This window comes from Gorilla gorilla, chromosome 10 (genome assembly GCF_029281585.2).
Source record: "Gorilla gorilla gorilla isolate KB3781 chromosome 10, NHGRI_mGorGor1-v2.1_pri, whole genome shotgun sequence".
Classification (NCBI taxonomy): Eukaryota; Metazoa; Chordata; class Mammalia; order Primates; family Hominidae; genus Gorilla; species Gorilla gorilla.
In genome coordinates this window covers 49,496,025-49,513,595 of record NC_073234.2, presented here as the reverse complement: position 1 = coordinate 49,513,595, position 17,571 = coordinate 49,496,025, and the positions used below count along the sequence as shown (strand labels likewise).

The 17,571-nt window shown below is 57.3% G+C and overlaps 1 protein-coding gene across 2 annotated transcripts in view; it reads right to left on the bottom strand.

Moving 5' to 3' along the window:
• The window catches only part of FIGNL2 (fidgetin like 2), a 30,173-nt gene extending 14,807 nt beyond the window's left edge, over window positions 1-15,366 (bottom strand). Inside the window, exon 1 of one of the 2 annotated variants that reach the window (XM_031016543.3) lies at window positions 15,110-15,366. The gene's annotated coding sequence lies outside the window, so the exon portion shown is untranslated. Of the gene's footprint in view, window positions 1-6,714; window positions 6,889-15,109 lie in introns of those variants that run through there. The other variant, XM_055357180.2, reaches the window with a different exon arrangement.
• Window positions 15,367-17,571: the final 2,205 nt, after the last annotated feature.

Here is a 17,571-nt window from a genome sequence, read left to right as displayed (position 1 = left end):
GAAAGCATGTTCCATAAGTCATTCTTCCACCAAAAGCTTCCAGTGGCTCCCATCTCACTCAGAATAAAAGCCAAAGTCCTCTCATTGGCATACAGGGTCCTCATGGTCGGCTTCCATTACCTCTCGGCCTCACCTGCTGCCACTGCCCCTCCTCCCTCCCTTCCACACCCTGGCCTCCTCACAGCTCCTCCCACCAAGCTGCTTTCCACCTCAGCGCCCCTGCCTCTGCCCTGCCTGGAACACACCTTCCCTGGGCTTGCACCCTTCCTAGCATCAAGTCTCTGCTTAGCTGTTGCCTCGGCAGACACTGTCCCCTTCAACCTGATGTTCCCTGTAACACTCATCCATCAGATTATGGAACAACAGGTTGAAGGGGACAATCCTATTTGTTGCTTTATTGTCTGTATACCCACTAGAAAGTTCATGAGAGTAGAGACTTTGTTTTGTTCACTGTTATATCCCAAGCACCTAGGACAGTGCCCGGCACAGATTAAGTTCTCAATAGACTACAGGATGGATGGACAGAGGGATGGATGGATGGATGAATGGACAGACAAATGGACGGATGGATGGATGAATGGACAGACAAATGGACGGATGGATGGATGAATGGACAGACAAATGGACGGATGGGTGGATGGATGGATGAATGGACAGACGGACAGATGGACAGATGGATGAATAGACAGACAGACAGATGGGTGGATGGATGGTTGGATGGATGGATGGATGGATGGATGATCCCAGAGGCTTGAAATGGCCTCTGTGTCCAAATAAAGAAAGCAATCAGGGTGACTAAATTTGAGTGCACATGTGATGGTGAGGGTGGCAAGGGGTGAAGCCAGGGACTCACCTCAGGAATGGATAGGGGAGGGGAGTCCAGAAGGGGCATTTGTGTCTGTGAACACCAGAGGAAAGTGTCCAGCCCCCAAAGGCACCTATCTCAGCCCCCCCAGAGACTCCACAGGGCCTCTTTCTCTTTAAATCTCTCTCCTTCTGTTACCCCCCACCCCATTGGGCTTCTGTGGGAGAGGACAAAAGGGGTGCTGGAATTCCCATCAAAGGCCTCTGGACACATGGTAAAGAGATCAGGGCCCTCAGGATCCTGCTTCCTGGAGGTGCAGAGGCCGCCCCGCCAGTCTGGCTCCTCTCTGGGGTGGGAGGTGTGGTGAGGGGTGTGCTCTGGCCCTGGTCTTCTCATATGTCAAATGCCAAACAGCAGGAGGTCGGCCTGGGAGAAGCTGGCCAAGCGGCCCCCATCTGGGCTCTGTGTACGCGTGCACACGCTGACGGGAGGGGACAGCACAGATATCCCTGCCTGTGTCCGCGGTCAGGGCCACAGCCAAGCTGTGACCATCTGTTGTTGCTCTGAGAGGCCAGGCCAGGGGCCCAGCACCCTTGAGGAATGAACCTTCCCTTTCACCCAGCCTTCTAGTGTTTGCAAAGAACTTCGTAGTTATCCATCGTTTTCGTCCTCACAATGTCCCTGCCAGATGGGCATTATTCTCCCCATTTTATAGAAGAGGAAATGGAGACTCAAGTGTGGAAAGAGATTCTCCCAAGGTCATACAAGCTGTAAGAGGGGAAGTGGGACTCAGCCCATGTGTCAACACCTGCCTACCCCAGCCTAGAGGCAGTAAGGCTCTCCAAGGTGCCTTAAAGCACAGGGTCCTCATTTCAAGCTCAAAATAAGCAGATCTCCAGGGTCAGGCTCTCAGGCACAGCCTCCCACCCATCTCCTGGCTCAACTCCTGCCCAACTCTCCCCCACCACCCCCTCTTCCAGGAAGCCTTCTTGGACTGACCCCCAAGGAAGTTCCTTAGATGCCTCAAAGTCTAGAGCTCCCTGCAGCCACTTCTTTCCCACTGTGACTGCCATGCTCTCCCTGCATGTTTATCTCCTCTGTGATCCAGGATCTCTTGAGGGAAGCCCAGTCACCCAAAGGAACAGATGATTCTCTAACTTCAGATGGCCCACACCGCATTCCCCTTCAAGGCAGCCCAGCAACCTGGGGAAGGAACATAGTGTGGCGGGAAGAGTCCTGCCCAAGGCCACCAGCCAAAAAGGGGCAGAATTGGCACTTGCACTCAAGGACTTTGCTTCAGCCCTGAACACAGCCTCTAATCCTGTACTGTCCAATGACAGGCACTAGCCCCATGTAACTATTTAAATTTGCAGTCATTAAAATTTAATAAAATAAAAATTTTACTTCCTCAGTGGTACTAGCCACATTCCATATGTTCAACAACCGTATGTGGAAGTGGCCACTGTAGTAGACATCACAGACACAGAACCTTTCCATCACCATAGAAAGTTCTATCGGACAGAGCCGCTCTATCTTGAACTTCTGTGGAGTCTCGCTTCTTAAGGTCTTTAGGTAGACTTCCTGCGGATCTAGACTTCTTTTTTTTTTTTTATAGACAGAGTTTCATTCTTATCACCCAGGCTGAAGTGCAGTGGCGTGATCTCCGTTTACTGCAACCTCCACCTCCTGGGTTCAAGTGATTGATTCTCCTGCCTCAGCCTCCTGAGTAGCTGGGATTATAGGCGTGCACCACCATACCTGGCTAATTGTTGTATTTTTAGTATAGACAGGGTTTCACCATGTTGGCCATGCTGGTCTCGAACTCCTGACCTCAGGTGATCCACCCACCTCAGCCTCCCAAAGTGCTGGGATTACAGGAGTGAGCCACCGCGCCCTGCAGGCTTCTTTTCCTAGGATTCCCAGGCAGTTTTACAGCTACCCTGGACTGGAGCTTTCCCTAGAACCAGGGGAGGGAGGATGGGCTAGCTGAGTCAACTCCCTCCGCCCCAGCCCCGCCTGTCTGCCCTGCCTCAGGAGAGGAGGGACAGGCGGAGGAGGAGAGGAAGGTAGGACAGGGCACTCTGTCATCTGGCCTTTGGGCCGCGCTGCCCTCCCCCATCAGCTGCTCAACACCCCTCCCCCACCCCGCCCACCATCCTCATCCTCATCCAATCCCAAGGACAGATGGGGGCCAGTAGAGCGGGAGAAACGTGACCACAGTGAAAGCACTCTCAAGTGGTAACACAGTCCGGGGGTCACAGCTGTGTCCCCCGAGGCCTGGCCAGTCTCTCATGTCCAGCCTTGATGTCTGGTCAGGCCTGGGCTAAAGTGAGTCTCTGTTGGTGGGGGGCGGATACTTCGGAATCCTAAGGGGAGATGGAGGAATCTGTTGGTGCCGGATTATTCCAGCAGACACACCCCAGTTAGAAATGCAGTCACTCTTGTGGTCACTCATCCATCCATCCATTCAACACACATTGAATAAGCCCCCACCATGTCACAATGTAATAGGAGGATGTAGAGGTGGGCAGTAGACTTCCTAACCAGCTTGACCAGGTAGGGACATGGCTGGTGGGCTTAATCCTCGTCCCAGGCTAGATGAAGGTCCTTTGTCTCTGCCCAGTGGTCTGAGCAGGGTGGACACCTCCAGCCCCCTCCTCCCCTCACACAGGCACACATGCCGGTGGGTGGGTGCACAGACACACACACTCCCAGCTGCTGCCAGAAACCCCCCTCCTGTGGTCTCTCTGGCCAATCACAGCACTGAGGAGTAAGTCCCACTGTCCGGTGGCCCCCAGGGAGTGTATTAGCACATTTGAACCGCTCAACCTGCAACTGACAAAGCCTGGGGCCTTGGGAGGGGACACAGCAGGAGGGGTGGGGGCCTGTGGGGAGCTCTCCTCCTGTCTGCCTCTCAGGGGGAAGCTCAAGACTAGATTAAGCATTCTGGGGCACAGAGGAATTTGGGGGCCCCAGCTCCAGCCGTGAATAAGCGATCCATAAAATCCCAATTTACACACTCACTGATCAAACAGCCCATCTACTACCCCAGGAGGTTGGGGGTGGCTCCTGGGCCTCTCCTGCTCTCAAAGAAGGTCCGGGGGAGCTGGGAACTGGACATAGGACGCAGGCTCCCAATGTTTTCCCTACAGCCTCAGTCCCATTCCCAATCCCCATGAGGGGTATCCATGCCAAGGGCGTGGGGCCTGCCGGTACCCCCTGTGACCTGGCTGCCTTGGGATGGGCTGGGGGGCTGCCTCAGTCAGGCAGCCATCTTTGTCTACCCTCTGTGAATAACAGCTCCTTTTTTCTCTTGTGTTGCCCTGGGGCCGCCAGGCCCGACTCCAACCTCATCAGAGCTGCTAATCACTTTTCCAGCTCTCCTCTCCTCCCCGCCCCCTTCTTCCCAACAGCCCCTCCACGTTTTCTCTGGACCCTCCACCAAAAGCTGCCCTGGGATGCTCAGGCCACCTTCCTTCCACTGTCTTGTCTCACCCCAAAGCTAGGCAATATCCAGGAACACAAGGGGCTCCAGGCTGGTGCTCTGTCCCCAGCCCATCTTCTGGGAGAAAGCAGGTAGAGAGAAATAGCCTTGTTATTACCCTAGTCCCTGCCACCAAAGAAAACACAACGTGTCTCCCTCTTGCCTAGGTGTTGTTTGCTCCCCTTGGTTAGGCTGCCTGCAATTTCACCAAGAGAACACCATTCTGGTTAAGAAGGATTCTCTTTTAAACCAAATGGAACCTCTGGGAGGCTCCAGGCTGTCAGCCAGTCACACCTCCAGGAGGATTAGCAAGGCTGATTCTCCTTCTCCTTCCCACCTGCTCGAGGTGAGCTGCATGGGCCACTAGAAGTGTTCATGGAGGCCGGGGAAAGCGAGTCTTTGGGGCTGGGAATTGCCCACCACACCACACCCCACTTCTCACTACATGTGAGCTATGTTGGAGCAGGTCAGAGATGGATGTCAGCTCCTGGGCCCTGGGGGAAGAAAGGAGTAAGGGCTGCCCTGTCTCTGTGCTTCCCAGAGGCCACTGCACACTGGGCTGGGAGCTGGATCTCCATTGTCTCATTCAGTCCCCTCAGCAGGCTGCTGGGAGGATTGTGGTGTGAGCCTGTTCTACGGTGAGACATACTCCTTCCCTTCTCCCCTTTCTCCACTTCACTGGCTGCTCCAGGTACCCCACCCCAATAGAGCCTGTACCCATTAGTAACCTGGGTAAGGCAGGTGTCTGAAGGGCAACCTGAAAGACTGACCCACGGCTTGCAGGGGTCTCTGAGCCCACTCTGGCAAGCCCTTCCCCGTCCCATGACTCAGGCATTGCAGGGAGTGAGCACTGGCCTCAGAGTCAGCCTCTGAGATGTGGGACAATGTCTTGATCTGTTTCCTCCGTTGTGAAATGGGGGGTGGAGAGGCAGCATCCCCCTCACAGGCTGGCCTGAGGGCAGTGAAGGAGAGGTGGAACTTTCCTGACTAGCTGGAGGGGCCACCCATGCAGGACCCAGGGCAGGCTCCAACTCGCTCCTAGAGACTGGCTAGGTGCAGTGGCCTGGGAAAGAGGTGGGGGGCTGCTCTCCAGGCCCAGAAGGACCCAACTCATTTGACAGAGGACTCCAAAGAGAAAACATAATCCTGGAGTTGCCTGCGGGGCCCCAGAAGAGCTCTGCCTTGCAGGAATGAGTTCCCTGTCCTGCCCTGACCAGCTGACCATCACTGAAAATACAGTCCCAAACCACAGCTTCCCAGGATGTCCTTGCCTGACCCCTGGCTGCTCTGACCTCTGTCCTGGGACATCTGTCACCAGCCTCTCCTCTGCTAATAGAGGGAGGAGCACCAGGGCCCTCCCATGACCCCCCCAGCCCACCCTCTGCCACTTAGAAACTGCCAGGCAAGTCTCATGCTCCTGCTTCAAGTCCCTGTTGACAGCCCACTGTGCCCAGACGTAACTTGATCTTGAGCCACATTCTTCACTGTCCCCGGGAATCTTAAGAGGAGATGTAGGAATCTAGGTGAGAATCTTAGGACCCTCTGGGAGGGTCCACAGAGACCTCAGACTCAACATGCCCGAGGAAAACATCTCCACCTCCTCTCTCCTGATTCCATCTCTTCAGCTAGGCTGGAAACCTAGGAGCCCCTGTGTCTGTCTCTCCAGCCTCCGCTCACCTAGCTGGCTATGAAGTCAGGTTAACACTCTCTCTCTAAAACAACCCACAGCTCTCATGTTCCCCACCACAGCTGGCCCCACCTCTGAATTCTGCCTCTGTTCTCTGCTTTCCTAATCCTTCTTCTGTGTGGCTGCTAGGGTGGTCTTTCTGTCTAAAACAGACTCAGCCTCCTACCAAGCACAGAGACGATGCTAAACCCTTCAGCCTGGCACCAGAGGTGGATGAGTCTGTCCTTCCTTCCAGCTTCGGGCCCTTTCCAGCTCCTCCAGTCACATCAGCCCATTCTCTCTGAGGCTGTTCCTGTCTCCCTCTTTGGTGCCCCGAAGCATGTTCCGGGCACTTCTGCCCTTCCACTCCAATGCCCAATTTAGAGGTGACATCACTTGTTAACTGGGTTCCCATTCCCTCCGCTGCTCAGCCAGCCCCTGTCTGTGAGCCCTGGTACAAGTGGCTCTCTAGCCCTTTCTGCAGCTCTCTCTCTACCCTGACCTGCTCCTTCCCAAAGTCCCCTCCCTCAGAAAACATTCCCTGACACACAGTGGTAGAAAGAGCAGGGCCACTGGGAACGAGGATGACCTGGACTTTTTAATGATAGTCATGACTTTTTGTCAGCAATTATTTTTTAAAAAGATGACTTGCTTTTTCATTGAGGAACAGGGGTTTGCAGTTGACTCTGCGCTTTGCCCTGTCTGAAGCCAGTTCCCCTCCCTGAGGCTCTGTTTCTAGCACACAACGCAGCCTCGCACCTGTGAACTCAGTGATGGGCACTGCGGGGAGGGCGCAGGTGCTCAGTGGAGGCTGCCATGGACTGTCCTCTGTCCACTTGGGGTGGCCCTGTGATCTGGGGCTGGTGAGGTCCTTCCAGTGCCTGTCTCCTCTTGGGTCTGCATCTGGGGCTCCTCTTTGCTTGGGACTTGGCCCTGCATGGGCGAGAGATGGAGGATGAGGCCAGAGCTCTTCACCACTTTCAGCCTTAGGCCCCTTTCGCAGTCTGGAAAACCTGTGACCTGTTCTCAAAAATACTTCCTCAATGCATAAAAGAAAAATACGTGGGGCTACGAAGGGAATTAATAACATTGGCCAGGCACGGTGGTTCATGCCTGTAATCCCAACACTTTGGGAGGCTGAGGCAGGCGGATCACCTGAGGTCGGGAGTTCAAGACCACCCTGACCAACATGGCGAAACCCTGTCTCTACTAAAAATACAAAATTAGCTGGGTGTGGTGGCACATGCCTGTAATCCCAGCTACTTGGGAGGCTGAGGCAAGAGAATTGCTTGAACCCAGGAGGCAGAGGTTGCGGTGAGCCGAGATCACACCATTGTACTCCAGCCTGGGCAACAGAGCAAAACTCCATCTCAAACAAAAACAAAAACATTGGAATACAGTTAACTGCAGGAACTCCTCAGGGTCATGGACCACAAGGCTCAGCCCAAGAGCCTAGAGTCTCTTGGAGGGCCCCACACTTCCCCTCCCCGTAGCCAGTTTTAGGATCCAAGGTTGACTTGAGTCTGTTTGGGTGGCATGTGGCCTCCAAAAGGCTTAAGCTTTAAAGTCTGGGTGATCCTGTGTGCCCTAGCCCCAAATATGGCCCCTTCCCGTGCATGGGGGTGGGAGACAGACATGCCCCCACAGGGCCAGGCCTTACCAAAGGCGAGGAAACAGGCCCAGGCAGCCCACCCAGGAGTCCCCAGCAGCTGCCTCAGCCCCTCCTGCCCTCTTCCCAGCCCTGGGGGGGCTGAGCCGAGTAACTCCAGCTATGCAGCCCGGCCGGTCCACCTGGGTGTGAGTGGGCAGGGCTGTCCTCAAGGGGGGTGGCCCCCCACACCTGCAGGGCCACAGGGACACAGAGGGAAAAAGATACTGGGGGGAGGGTGCTAGGAAAAGACTGAGCAACCATAGCAGCTCCTGTCTGCCTGCTCCAGTATGGGATTCTCAACACAAGCCAAGTCTGGCCCTGAGTGCTTCACACACATCAGTTCATTTAATCTGAGCGAGGACGTTATTCCCATGTTGCAGGTGAGGAAACTGAGGCTCGATTAACTTGTCTAAGTCACCAAGCTGGGACAGATGCCACCCCCAGCAGTCTTGCTCCAGATACTTCTCTGCCTGCCACAGCAGGTGGTGGTGTTCCCATCGAACAGCTGAGAAAACTGAGGGAGCAGTTCATTCCCACCCTCTTCCTCAACCTCCCCTGCTCCCCCAGCCCTCCTTTCTTGAACCCCCTCCCACACTTAGCCACCAACCCTGGAGCTTAGCATATCTCAAACTTGTTCTCATGGGACCAAATAAATCCTTGCCCAGGTCTGAGAGGCGCTGGCCTCAAGGCTAGGACACGGGACTCTGGTTAGGGTCTCAGCCAGACTCTGCAGAGAGTGATCAGAAAGGACTGCAAGGCTGAGACTGTGCTCAGAGGAGTGGGGAGGAGAAAGGCTCCTGAAGACCAGATCTCTGCACGACCGTGGCGGCCCCTGCAGCTCTGCACAGCCCCTCCTCCCCTTTTCCTCAAAAGAAGCAAATCCTCCATGAAAGATTTTTGGCTTCACAGAAGGACTTGGCCCCATCTGAGAACACGTGAGCCATCTCTAGAAGTGCTGAGTCCCCATCAGTGGAGGCACTCAGCACCAGAGAATGCCTTTCCCGGGAGGGGCACTGCTGGGCAGGTGGAAGGGCTCTCCCCTCCTCTCCACAGTTCTTCTCTGATATCTAATGATCACTACAAACTCAACAAGTCCCAGAATGGACTCCTGACCTCCTCCTACCTCAGCCTCCCAGCTGCCTTCCTCATTTTAGGCAGCTCCTTTTTTCTCAACAAGGGGCTCAGTCCCCAAAACTCAGGCCTGAGGAGGGCCACAGTGTGGAAGACGATGGTACAAGAATGGCCAGCCCATGCCGGACACAGTGTGCCTGGAAAGGAAGCCCCTTCCTAGAGGAGCGAGGACCCAGCCACTAATGAAATGCTGTCCCTCCAGAGAGCAAGGAGGAAGGTGCAGTTTCTCCTGGTGTCCAGAGAATTCCCAGGGAGCCCCTTTGCTCCAGCAGAAGCCAACAGACAGGCTGGGTGGGGAGGGAGCCGCATGATATGAGGGCTGGGGAAGAGGGATCCTTTTTCAGGTATAACCTAAATCCTACCAGTTTTCTTTCCCCACTGGCCTGGAAAGAACAAACACCTTCAGATTCTTAAGCATCCAAGGGTCAAATAGGGCACTCGGCTGCAGGTGGACCCTCCCCAAGCAGTGGCCCTTGTCTCACTTTGCTTCTAATGCCCACAGACACAGCCTCCCCCAGGAAAAGGCAATCTGCTCAGGACTCCTCTGAGGCAAGCCCCTGCTGTTAGATGCTGATCCTCCCCCTTACAGCCTCTGAAACCTGTCCTGTACCCTCGCCATAGCCCAGAGGCTGCCATTCCCCAGCTCACATGCCCTATGTGGCTTTCTTCTGCTTAGAGAATGCAGGGACAGTGGTCCTAAAAGCATAGCCTGTCCTTTTGCCTCTTCGCTGGTCCCCAACATCTTGTGAGCTCCTTGAAGGTGGCACCACATCAGAAAATAGTGGTTGCTGGATGAATAGCTACCTAGATAAAATATTCAAGGCCTCACAGCCATGATACGTGCTAGGCACTTGTGGCAAAACAACACCAAAGCTGGGGCCACCCTTGGGCTCTCCCTGGCTGTGTGGGAGGCTGCAGGTGGCTAAGGAAGCCATAGCATAAAAGCCCCAGCTCAGAGCCTGGTCCATAGGTGTCCACTGCATGTGTGGGGAGGCTCAGGAAGGCCAATCCTGGCTGGGCACCCGCGGGAGCAGCTGAGGTTCACCCAGAGCCTTGCACAGTACTGGACACAGTGCGTAGGTGCTCAACACAGGTTTGTTAATAGTAAATGAAGTCTCACGGCTCACGTCTGTAATCCCAACACTTTGGGAGGCTGAGATGGGCAGATCACTTGAGGTTAGGAGTTCGAGACCAGCTTGGCCAACATGGCAAAACCCCGTCTCTACTAAAAATACAAAAAAAAAAAAAATTAGCTGGGCATGGTGGCATGCACCTGTAGTCCCAGCTACTCAGGAGGCTGAGGCATGAGAATTGCTTGAACCCAGGAGGTGGCGGTTGCAGTGAGCAAAGATCATGCCACTGCACTGCAGCCTGGGTGACAGAAGAGACAATCTCAAAAAAAAAAAAAAAAAAGTCAATGCAGCTTGTTTGTCACATCTTCACATCCATCCCTGATTAATCACAACACTGGGCTGGGGACCATGTGGCCTGAGTCTGCCCTGGCAGTGAGAGGGGACAGAGGGAGGTATGCTGCTACCTTCCAGATTCCTGCAGGCATCCATGCTGCCTCTCCTCCCATCCACCTGCCCACCCCCTGTCTGCCCTGACTCCATGTTGGAGGGGGCTTCAAATATGGCCTGGCAGGCTGGTTGCAATGGCTCACACCTGTAATCTCAGTACTTTGGGAGGGCAAGACGGGAGGATCACTTGAAGCCAGGAGTTCAAGATCAGCCTGGGCAACATAGTGAGACCACCGCCTCTACAATTTTCTTTTTTAAGATGACCTGGGCAAGCACTGCTGTGGGCCAGAACTTTCACACACACATGCCCTTTCCCCATCCTCACTCCTATGCTAGAAGGTCATTCTCTGGAGTCCCTGGGCCCCGAGTCACTAAGCGGGTCCCCAAGGTAGGCTTCAGAATCAAAGGGGCAGACTATTTGAAACCAGGGCCACATCACCATCATATGAGGTTCTTATCCCCATTTTAGAAATGATGAAATTGAAACCCAAACAGATGAAGTCACTTGTCCGGAGTTACATCTGATTAGCAGCAAGGGGTTGCTGAAGCACAAAGCTTGGTCTCTAGGGTAGGGGTCATAACTGGTCATCATAAAATGGGGTTGGGGCTACAGAGGCAGGCCATGGCCACTGCCCAGCTCTCCCACTCACTGAGAACCCCCACTCTGCCTCCAACCCTGAAGATGAATATTCCAAAGGCTGACACTGTCCATACCTCGGTACTAAAGGAAAAGACAGAAGGCACTCAGGGGGTTCGGACTGCAGTCCCCTTTCCTTGGCTAAGCAAACTGGGGAAATGCTGGCCTCAACAGTAACCACAGCCCTGAGCAACTGCACCTAGAGTCATTCAAGACCAGGACTCAGGTCTCCCAGCTCTGACTCCTTTCATCCTCACAATATCCTGCTTAGGAGGTGGACACCATTCTTCACTCTATTTTCTCACCTCACAGATGAGATACAGAGTGTTTAACAAGTGCGTGGAAGCGTTAACTATGATTCATCAAGATGCTTATGAAACTGCTCTGAGAAGAGGAATTGCCACTTGTTCCTGGAGACAAGTGGACCCTAAAAAAAAAGCTGGACAGCCTCTCTCCAAGCCACATAGTCAGAGATGAGATGACCAGCCCAGACCCTGACCCAGCCAGTGTGAACTCTTCCCACTTAAAGGCTGGCCTAGCACCTCAGTCTCATACCCCTGGTCGCTTGGTTCTGGTGGTCCTACTGCAAGTAATAAGGCCATGGAGTGAGCACTGAGTGGGGAGGTCAGGAAACCCAGGCTGCAGGCATGACTCTGTCCTCAGCACATCAGAGAGGGCTGGACATAAGGTCCCCATGGGCTTCAGGGGATCCAAGAATCCTCTAAAGCAGAATGCAAAGTCTGGTGTCAATTAATGGAAGTGCATTTTTCTGGGGATGGCTTTCATCAGTGCCTCCAAGGGCTCTGTAAATCAAAAAAAGTTATGGATACCCAGAATGGGTAATCTTGGAGGCTCCTTCCATGCCCTAGTATTCCTGGGTTATATATGGGTTTAAACGTGAAGTACACTCCCCATCCTTCAAGGCCAATTCAGTGGCTGCTCTGGGAAGCTCTAACAGATTTCCTGCTTCTTTGACTGCAGGGAAAGGCTGGGAGCCCAACACCACAGAGGCTGGCAGGGTCCCTCTGCCCTGATCTCCCTCACCAGACAGCCAGCTCCCAAAAGGGGGCAGGACCAGCCCAAGGCTAAGGTGGCAGATGCCAGCACCCCATACTTGACCTCTTGTGGCTCACCGCCCCCCCCTCCCCCACAGTCTCTGTCCCCTGAAGGGGGTCTCAGGGCTGCAGAGCACAGGGGCACTGGGGCCTGGAGTCCACATCTCCCTGCTGCAGCCCTGGAGCTTTGCAGAGCCATGCTCCTTCCAGGAACCTGGTTTTCATTAAATCGGGTAAAGGAGTCGATAACCGCCAAGTCCAGAAGAGGCAAAGTTCTGCTAGAAGGCACAGGGAAGGTGAGGGAGACCAGCCTGTCTCTTGCCCTCCCTGGCTGACTGACGGCAGGGGGAGGGGAAGGCAGGGCTCCTAAGGGTCCAGCAATGGCAGCAGTCGGAGCTGGGGGGAGAGTCGGGGGAGTCCTGGCCCAGATAATAAGCAATTGTTAATGTGATCCATATGGATCCTGACTGGCCTCTCTGTTTAACAGAATGATAATGGCAGGGAAAGAATGCTGGTCTGTGGGGAAGGGAAGGGGCAAAGTCCTCCCCGGACTTGGGGGGGTGGGGTAGGGTCATGGGGAGGAGAAGGAGGCGAATAAGGGAAAGGGAGAGGAGGAGCCCCACCCAGGGGTCTCCACCACCCAAGAGCACAGAGCTGTTTACCTAAGGTGGCCAGATTCCATGCTATGCAGACTGCCTGGCTAAAGGCCCTTACAAAACCCCTTTTATTCAGCCAACCAATATTTATGGAGCACCCACAAGGTGTCAAGCCCTGTGGCAAGCCCATTGGGGGCAGGGCCAGGGAGTACATGCTCCATTTCAGTCAAAGCCCTGAGTGGACCCCGCCACAAAGGCGGAAGGGAGCACAGGTGCAGGCCACGGAGGGAGGAGCAAGTGACAGAAGCTCGGGGCTGGGGAGGTGATGCGGAGGAGGTGCGCATCCGAGTTGGGCCCTGAAGAATAAGGAGGTTGTGGAAAGACAGGGACAATGAGGAAGGCATTTGGCTGGAGGAACAGCGGGAGCAAAGGCAGAGAGGCGTGAAATTGCGTGGAGAGAGCCCTAGATCTCAGCAATAAAGCTGCGGCCCAGGCAGGGCAGGGAGGGGAGTCCTGATCCATAAAAAGCTGTGGCCATGGGTGAGCAGAAGAAAGGCAGGAAAGGGCTCTGCGACGCCACACTCAGTCTGGGTGGCTCTCCCCAGCCTTCACCCAGGCTGGTACTGGAATTGACAGTTACGGGATCCTCAGCCCAGCCCTCAGCCATACCACGGCCAGAGAATCGGGCAGGGCCTCCGAAGCCAAACTCATTTCTGTGTCTCTCAGCCCCTTCTTTTTCTTCTTCTGGGGCGGGGGTGGGGGCAACAGGAATCCCCCCGAGGAATGCGGGTCCTCTAGGCCTCCCCAGGAGCAACTCCTGTGCCCCACACAGCCTAATTCCCTTTGGCCCAAAAGGGCTTCGCCCAGAAGATATTACAGCGAGGACACGAGGGTCGCTCCCGTCTGCCTTGGATGCCAATGGAATCAAGTGGAAAGAAATAAAATGGTGTTAAACATGGGAAAGGGGATTTACGAGGCCTGTCACCCGTCCAGCCCAGCCACCCCAGCAAGCCCCGCCCCTTTCCTCGCCCACCCCAGGAAGTCCCGCCCCGCCCCCTGCCCGCAGCTCACGCGGCCGCCCGGTACCCGCGTCCCACAGCTGGGTGGCGGCGGCACCACAGCACCGGGCAGCCCGGCGCGCCCGTCCTTGGGGGCTCAGGCACAGCGGGGAATGGCGTCGGTTCCGGACTGAGAGGCTCGGGGAGGCTTTAGGAGGATGCTATGGGATTTCGGGGTAGGCTCCGGGAGGGTCTGGGACTCCCTCTGCAGGGTCAGAGGGTTTCGCACCGTGGCATCTGCGGGCCCAGCCCACTCCAGAGACTGGGCGGCTCCACAGGGGAGGCCCCACGGCCCAGGAACCGGGAAGCCCCCCTGCGCCGTAAGCCCAGAGTTGGGCTGGAACCGGGTCCCCACTCCTCGCTGCCGGGCGGAAAGCAAGAGACCGCTCCGCCGCCACAGCCCGTGCGGACAACACAAACATTCTTCAGTCCTCTATTCTCCTCCAAATTAGGTATCCATGGAGACAGGGCCGGCAGCCTGACAGCCCTACGGCCTAATCCTGATTTAGTGACCGTCCCTTTAACAGCCCACCCACCCGTCCACCCACCCCTGCTCTCCGGGCCGCCGCTGGGCGCAGGGTCCAGGCCGCGCGCTCTCTGCCCCGCGCAGACCCCTTCCCAGGCCTCCTCTTCTGGCGGGGGCAGGGGGACCAGCGGGGCTGGGGAAAGGCACCAGCATTTGCTGATCACCTACAGGGTGCTCAACAATCTGCGAAGGACCCTCTGCGGGGGGGCGGGGGGTTGCTAGCATGCGAATCTCTGTGTAGAACAGGAGAGGGCTCTTGCGGTGGGGAAGTTTGAGGGGCCCTCTCTGGAGAGCTGGGCGCTCCGGGGGTCCCCCTTGTTGCCTGTAGCCCCAGGGTGAAGGTGAGTACAGCCTCCTACAACCCCCTGACTCTGAGACGCGGGCTCTGTTCTCCCGGGCCAGAGGAGAAGACATAAAGAGGGTGGGCGTTAGGGGCGCGGGGACCCTAAGTAGCCTCGGCCTCCTGTCACTGCCCCGTCACCATGCTGGGGAATCTCCGGGCCAGTAACCCAGCCCCCACCCCTCCCACACACACACAGGGGCCGCTGGACAAAGACCTGACGGAGTGGGAGGGGCCTGCGGGCCGGCCCTCGGGCTCCGGACGCTGGATCCTTCTGGGACCCGAACCCGCAAACCTTGGCTCCCCACCCCCAGGCCAGCAGACGCCCCCGAGCCGGCTGCTCGCTTTCGCTGCAGCCCCCGCACCAGAGGGGGCTGCGAGACGGGTGCCCGTCGGCGGCCGGGCGGCTATCCCCTGCTCTGCCCGCCCCCTCCCCCCGGGAAGTGACCCTCGGCTCCCACGTACCCGCTAGGGTCTCTCGCCGGCCCTGCCCTCCGACCCCCGCCGAGTTGAACCCCGCGACCAGCAGCCCCCGCCCTCTCGGCCCTCTCCGGCCCCGCGCCGGCGGACAAAGCTCCGGACACCCTGACCGAACGGTCACCTCCCCCCGCCCCATCCCGGCCCGCCCGCGGCCCCGTACCTCGGCATCACGGCCGGGTCCTAGGTGAGTGTGCGCGGCCCGGGGGCGCGTCCGGCCCGGGGACCGGGGCGGCGGCGCGGGCCGGGGGCGACAGGCCTGGGCTGGGGGGCAGTGGCGCTCACCATCCTGGAGCCGCTGCTGCTGCGGCTGCTGCGGCCGCCGCGGGCGGGAGCGGGACTGGGCAGTGGGGGTGGCCGGACAAGGGGCGGCCCCGGCTCCCCCCGCAGGCAAGACCCCCACCCCCACCCCCGCCTCCCCTCGCCCGCCCCCAGGGCCCTCCCTCGCAGGCCCTCCCTCCCCTCCCCTTTCCCTGCTCCTCCCTCTCCTAGTGCCCCTCTCTTCCCCCAGCTCCCGCCCCTTCTCTGGCCCCTCCACCCCCGGCTTCTTCCCCGCCCTCCCCCACCTCGCCCCCGCCCCGCCCCCACCTCCCCTGGGCTCGCCCAGCCCCTCCTTGCCACCCTCCCGGCTGGCCCCGCCCCCTCCCGCCCCTGGCTCTAAAATAAATTAGCCACAGAGGGGAAAAAAGAGCAAGTGACCCTCGGTGTGGAGAGTGTCCTTCGCCACTCTCAGACCCGTCCGCCCCGCCTCTCCCGGCCGTCGGAGCGGGAAGTTGGGGTTGGGGTGGGGGTCGGGCCGGCGGGTAGGGGTGGGGGACGGCATGGGGACGGGACCGAGGCCGGGACTGAGCAGCCCAGCCCGTCGAGCGTGTCCGCTGGATGTGGGCGGCTTCCTGGGTCGAAGGGCAAAGGGGAAGGCAGCCGGCCTGGGCCCGCCCCGTCCGCGGGCCGCCCCAGACCCCCTTTCCCAGGACTGCCTTGGCCCCCTGGCCCCAGTCTGGAGGACTCTTGCTCACTTCCTCCGCCCCCAGGTGAGCTGAGAACCCACTGCGCGCGGGACTCTGCTGCGCCTGCCCTCCCGGGCTGCAGAGGGCAGGACGCACCGCCAGGCAAGGCCGCGGCTCTGCGCTGATGCCACTCCGGGAGCGGGTGGCTGCGGGGGAGGAGGGCGAGCACTGGACGGGGGCAGCGGAGTGTAGGGTGTGAGATCTAAACAGAGGGCTCCACTGGAGGGCTTGCCCAGAAGGCGGCAGTCACACTGGGCCAAGCAGGATGACTGGCAGGAAGAAAAGATGAGGGATGAATCCCAGACCTCTAGTCCGCTGAGAGTGTCCAAAGACATCCGTTCAATAGATACATACTGAGTGTTAACTTTGTGCCAAACATTGGACTGGGCACCAGGGATACCCAAGAGAGTCCAAGAGGCACAACCCTGTCTTCCTGGAGCTCCCAGTCGAAGGGTAGACAGAATTCTGCCCGACACACACACACTCAAGGCTTCATCAGGGATAAAGGCCGGGAACCGGCTTTGCCCCAGGAGAAGGTGGGAGGAGGGCTGTGCTGATGATGGAGGGTCCAGAGAACCTTCCTGCTGTTGAGCCTCCAGATGTCCCAAGGCAATCCTGTTTCCACCCAAGGGCAGTGCTTAAGGGTCCTCTCTCCTGAGAGAGGCCACTCTTTTGAGTGGCTGCCTAGCCTGAGTGTCAGTAGGGCAAGATTGGCCCTCACCCACTAGCCTGTAGAACTCCAAGCACTACCCCCTCCCTTCTTCTAATGCAGATTCCCCTGCAGGCTCTGGGGTCTGACAGGTCTGGGGCACTCCTTTAGGTGCCACTCAGGGAAACAGAAGGGGAGGGCCTCAGTAGCTCCCACTTCTTTCCCAGCCCACATTTGGAAGCAACCGGCACCCACGCAGGTTCTGGAACTTGCCAAGGTCAGTGTCTTTTCCACCTCCAGAATTATCTCTTCCTTGCCACTCCCCACCCCCAGGGCTCTGCCCGGCACAGGAGGAGGGATGTGTCAAGGCTCAGAGTGCTAGAGTAGCCCCTGGCTTCAGAATCAGGCAGGATGAAGGGAGCCACAACCACCATGCTAGGAGACTGGAACCCTTGCTGGAGGAACAATCCCAGGATACCAGCTGGAAGGAACTCCTTGGATATTTCCTTATTGTTGGAGCACTGGAGGCCCAGAGAGGAGAAGTGACACACTTGGGGGTCACACAGCAAAGCTGGATCTAGAATCCACTGCACTTTTTCCACCCCTACCTGTCAGGTTCCCTGAGAGCCAGAGACAGGAACTAAGGGAAAAACGAATATCCTTATGAGCTGGGTGCCTCAGCCAGCAGGATTAGTGCCCGGAAGCCAAGTCTGGCATTGCCAATGGGGATCCTGCTCCACCATGCTCCAGGGAAGGGGGGATGACAGGAGTGGGGTTGGACTGAGGCGCTCAGCGTGAAGGAAGGAATTGATCATGCGCTCCCCTGGAGCGGGGATCCGGTTCTCCTTCATCCTCTAGGAGTCCGGGAGTAAAGGAAGGACAAGCTTAAAGCTAAGGAAGGCCTTGCTAGTGAGATAGTGGAAGACACCAGCCTGCTGGAGAAGGCCTTCGCTGGACTCCAGGGGCAAG